A 5,503-nucleotide genomic window follows, 5' to 3' on the forward strand; every position below is an offset into this window, starting at 1 on the left:
AAAAACGCCAAGGCTTGGGTCAGGCGCCCCTTAGTCCTCAATGTCGCCTCCTTGCTTCTCAACACTGAAAAGAAGCCTTGTGCAGCAGGTCTTCCCAATGCAACGTGTTGCTGGCTCTCTTGACTGCTTCGTCCACGAGCACCGACCGTGGATTCAGTTGGGATTTGGGTCTTCTTGACGTGGAGTTGCAGACCATACTGAAGGCTGCAATTCGTCATCTTCATCGACAAGGGCTTCAAGACCTCGTCAGTGTCAGCAAGCAGGCCCACAACATCAACTCAGGGAGAAGGCTGTGTGAAAGAAGGGACAGGGGCTCCTCCAGGATGGTGGTTGTGGGATCACAGGGGCAGCTCTGCTGCTTGATGCTGGAGACCAAAGGGAGGGGGGCTGCCATCCACCCAGACCAGCCCTTCCTTAAGCTAGCAGTCTAGGATGGACCACCAAGCCACATTATTGGCCTTCTGAAGCCTCACCAGCACCACCTACATGCTAGCGACTCCCCGAGCTTTCTAATGGGTTCTCCTCTGAACTCTTCAGACTCATAGTCCGCTGGCCCGGCATCCCCAGTACACACCCCACCCACCCCCACGCCTCCAACACAACACATTCAAATCCGGACCCCGTGTCAGTCATCTCCTTCCTGCCCTGCTACTCTTCCCATGGAGACACCGTGATCTGTCTCTCTGGGGTCCGTTTCCCTCTATTCTGGCAAGAACCCCCATGTTTCTGCTTCTTTCCCCAGTCTGTGTGGCCCCAGGGTCAGAGCGCCATGCAGGTATCAGGGCTAAAGCCTTGAACCACAACCATCACGCACTTGCCCTTGACCCCACCTGGCCCAATCAGAGCGAATCTTCAGCCCTTAGCTGGGAATACTCAGACACAGGCTCGTGGGTGTCTGGCTTCGCCCCCGGGGCAGGCAGTGATCTGGTGGTCCTGGGTGAAGAACAGCCTAAGTCGGAGTCCACACAGAGTCCCTGTGATGTCAAGCAAGCACACTGGGGACGTGGTTGGAGCCTCTGGGTCCAGGCATGTCTGAAATGAGATTGCCCCTCCCACCGTCTAGTCGTGTGAACCACGTGCCCCTTCTCCTTTTTCAAAAGGGCAATTTGATCAGCTTTTCCCTCACTTGCCACCCAGAGAGGGCTACTCCTGTCTCACTGGGTGGTGGAACGATTGTTCAGCCAACTCTGCTGGGAGCCTGGGCTCTGCACTCTCCTCCCAGGGCATTATAACGGGCTCCATCCAGCCCTCTTTAAGGCTCCCCCAAGTCATTCCCTGGACCCAGGGTTGGAACAGAACAGGCCTGAGGTGTAGACAAAGTGCAGGGTGCACACAGGTGATTGCCAGGAAGCATCTACTATGTGCCTGGTCTCTGGGCATTTTCTCACTTCATCTCCAGACACCCCTGACTGGATCAGACGTCATCTCTATTGGTCCTCACAGAGGCTGACTTCAAGCCACAGAAACCAGACCCAGCGCCATGCAGTCCATCCCGACTCTTAACCACCTTTCAGGACAGGTGATAGCTGCCCTCGTGGGTTTCTGAGACCACGACTCTTTCTGGGAGTAGAATGCTTTGTCTTTCTCCCTCCGAGCCAATGGTGGTTTTTGAACTTCTGACTTTGCAGTTAGCAGCCCCTTGCACAACCCACCCTGCCCCCAGGGCTCTGACTCACTCGGAGAAGAAGTGGAACTGAGCCACCAAGAGAAGAGGCTGCTCAGAGTGTTTGTGCCAGCTCTGGGACCAGGATGCAGGACCCCACCCCACATTTCCACCCCTTCCCTGAACCACTTCCCCCTGCTCCCATTTACCAGCCGAGCTCTACTGGCTTCCTATAAACGGGGGGATCCCTAATTGTGGAGCACCGAAACGCAGCAGCACATCACGATTTCTGGGGACCTGGTTGGACATGTGGGGACAGCACAGCACACACCAGTCTCTTTTCGCCTGGAAGACCATGCAGAGTCAGGAACGGGAGGAGGGAATGGAGGAGTGGCTGGCTAATGGCCTCCAGGAATGACCACCTCCTGTGCTGTGAGACCAGACTGGACGGCATCGGCTCCCGTGACTGAACATTCAGGTCAAGGGTTCTCTAGAGGAGTCCCGGCCGAGGGAGTACAGAACCGAATTTCTCGTTTTCATGGAATCCAGCCTTCCTGGAGCCATGGAGACAGGATGAACTCCTGAGATCATCTTTCAACCTTAAACCCCACATGTCCCCTTTAGTCTTTGGAAATCCAGCTGATAGTGTCATTGAACGCCACAGCCCCAAACAGACAAACTCACCGCTATCGAGTCGATCCCACGTCATGTCGTAAAAATAAACTAAAATAATTGAAGTTTATCTTCAGCACTGTGCTCTTCTCTCAGCGCTCCAGGTGGGATCACACTGAGCACAGAACTCCAGAGCTCAGTTAGGCAGGAGCCTGGGGACAGTGAGGCCGTGAGCGGGGAGGGGCAACTTGGAGAAGCATGGGTGTGCCACTGAGAACGGGATCGAGGTCGCTGTAGACACTGCTGACTTGGTCTGCTTTGTGGTGCAAATTCTTACCACCAACAAAAATGAAATTATTTTTCCAAATAGCACACAGGAAAGAAAGCCTAGAGACTGGAGGGGTGTTCCAGAGAAAGGCTACCTCCCATCCCAGGCACCAAGTCTGTGCGGGACCCACGTGAGGTCTCTGGACACTTCACAGTTGGCGGCTGGTGACACCTCCGCCCTTAGGAAGGGGGGTGCACGACTGCTCTCATGCTTCCAGGGAGCGGTTTGTGGACTTGGATTTCCCGGCATGCTGCATGCCTTGCGCTGGAGGAGTGGGTGGGGTGGAGTGGGGGGGGGGGCGGGTGTCACAGAGCTGTCTGCTTCCTTGGCTGAAATTTTCCTTGTTCTTCTCTCCCTGCCCATGGGAGGGCGGCTTGTGCAGCCCACTTTGGGACCCCGGTGGGTGGTCCCAGCGGGTCTTGCAGGAGACAAGCCAGCTGGGCCTGGTTAAGTCACAGACTCCTTTGAGAATCTCCAGAAAGCTGTGGTCCTAGCCCTAGAAAAACACATGTGTGTGCACCCATGACCTCAGGAGCACCCAGGAAGAACCCGGATGAGTCCTGACTCCCCGCCAGCACACCGCCCTCCCTTCCGCCTTTTCTTTATCTTGGCCTCCCAGTCACTTCCTTCCCTGGTCTTTCTGCTGCTGCTCAGAGCCGGCCCGTGTAAGGCCACTTTGTTCCCTCCATGACAGCAATGAGATAAGGAATTCTCTTCTTGAGACAGTGCCCGTCTTCAACGGTGGTCAGTTGCGATTCCACGCAGGTTGGTTGTGGAGACCCCGCCCAGCTTGTCCTGGGCCCTGACCTCCCTATGTTTCTTAATGTTCCCGTTAAAGACTGACCCTCCAGAACTCATCATTCCAGGTCTGACGAGGCCAGGGGAACAGACAACTGGACCCTATTGAGGTGACATTATGTTCTGTCCACGTTGGCCTGGGGCAGACATATCACAGTGAGCAGAGACTCGGACACCAGATCCTCCCTCTAGAGCAGGACATCCCATCCTCCCTTGTCCTCATTCTCACATCGGTGGGCGTTAAAGTGGAATCTTGGGTAATGCCATAGCTGTCTGTCCTCTTCCGTCACTGTTCATGGTGCCCCGGGCCAGAGACAGTCACTCACGAGCCTCAGTTTTCTCATGAGATTGTTGGATGTCAAAATATGCTAAGATGTTATTGTTAAAATCCAAGCCAAACCCTTGAGGGAACCCTATTACAGGGTCTCTGAGGCTAAATCTTCATGGGAGAAATAACGTCAACTTTCCCCTAGAGTGGTTGTTAGGTTTGAACCAGTGACCTCATGGCTAACAGTCCAACTCTGACCTGACAGCTGTGGTTGTTAGGTGCCACCTAACTGATTTAGATTTATAGGGGACCTATAGAACAGAGTGGAGCTGCCCCTTTGGGTTTCTGAGGCTTTAAATCTTTGTGGGGCAGACAGCCTCTTCTATCTCCTGCAGAGTGACTGGTGTTTGAACCCCTGACTTTGTGGTTAGCCACTCAGTGGAGCCCACTATGCTACCAAAATGGTAAGGCTTTGAAATACAAGATGGTACGCCTCCGCCCACCAAAAAAAAAAACCAAAAAAAAAAAAAAACCACATGAATAAGATCCCTGCTTGGGGGAGTGTTCATAGTACACATTTTCCCTGCTAGGCGAGCATCTCACAGCTCGCTCTGAGCTAGTGCCCCAGTGGCATCACCTGGGAAGGTTCTCTCTGGTCACAGAAGATTGTTTCATAAAATCAGTCTTGCTGGAACCTCGTTGTTGGTGATGACCGGTTTAAGAAAACGGCCCGTGAACTGTGAACTTTTGTTTCCTGCTTGGGGAAAATGCTGCAGGAACTGTGATGATGTTGAACACAGATTACAAGGACAGCCAGCCCTATGGGGACAACTCAAGTGTAGGAGTGGTTTTCTCCTTTTTCAGAAAAGGTGAAATGTCGATCGATGGCAAACTTCCCAAATGGAGGAAAACGTCGACAAAATCCGTGCACTGTGCTCAGACTGATGATGGGCGGTTGAAGAGATGGGACGTTATCTGGACTAACTGGGACCTTGGCTCAGTGAATTTTAACGGAAGGTTCTGGAATAACAATGGTGACGTGGAACTTGTGCTTCGGGTTCTGACTGACCAGCAAAGAGTGTCCAGTGGAAACGTGCCGTGCTTTGAAAGAACAGCTCTGAAGCGACCCAGACATTTGTTCTGAGATCGTTGTTGGTGATGAGACATGGTGCTATTCTTAAGATCCAGAAAGCAAACGTCAGTCAAGCCAGTGGAAAACGCCAGCATCACCTGGCCCAAAGAACACTCGTCAAGTGAAATCAAAGATCAAGACGATGCTCATTTGTTTTTTTTTGAGGTGAGGCAGATAGTGCATTTGGAGCTCATTCTGCCAGGTGAGACTGTTAACCAAGCTTTCTATTTAGAGGTTCCGAAAAGATTGCATAACAGTGTGCGACAAAAAAAGCCTGATTTGTGGCAGACGGGGGACTGGTTTTACCATGACGGCAACCCCGCTGCTCACGCAACCCTCTCAGTGCACCAGGTTTGGGCAAAAACGGCATGCCTCTCTTGCCCCACGCACCTTACTCACCTGACCACGCTCTGAGTTCTTTTTGTTTCCGAGAGTGAAGAGGGACATGAAGGGGCAGCGATTTAGTGATGTAGCAGAGGTGAAGAAGAAAATGAGGGAGGCGCTGGCAGCCCTGCAAACAGACGAGTTTGAAAAGCGCTTCTAAGAATGGAATCTCAGATGTGACTAAGTGTATTGAGTGTGATGGAGAGTACTTTGAAGATGATAAGGTTGTTTGGTAAAACAATATTTAAATATATAAATCTGAAAAAAGATTTTTTTCCCTTTGGATACCCCCTACTATGTAAGAAGCTGATTCTGTTATTCATGTGTGTGTGTGTGTGTGTGTGTGTGTGTGTGTTGGGGTGGGGGTGGGGGGATGTC

Source organism: Tenrec ecaudatus, chromosome 10 (assembly GCF_050624435.1).
Source record: "Tenrec ecaudatus isolate mTenEca1 chromosome 10, mTenEca1.hap1, whole genome shotgun sequence".
Taxonomy (NCBI): Eukaryota; Metazoa; Chordata; class Mammalia; order Afrosoricida; family Tenrecidae; genus Tenrec; species Tenrec ecaudatus.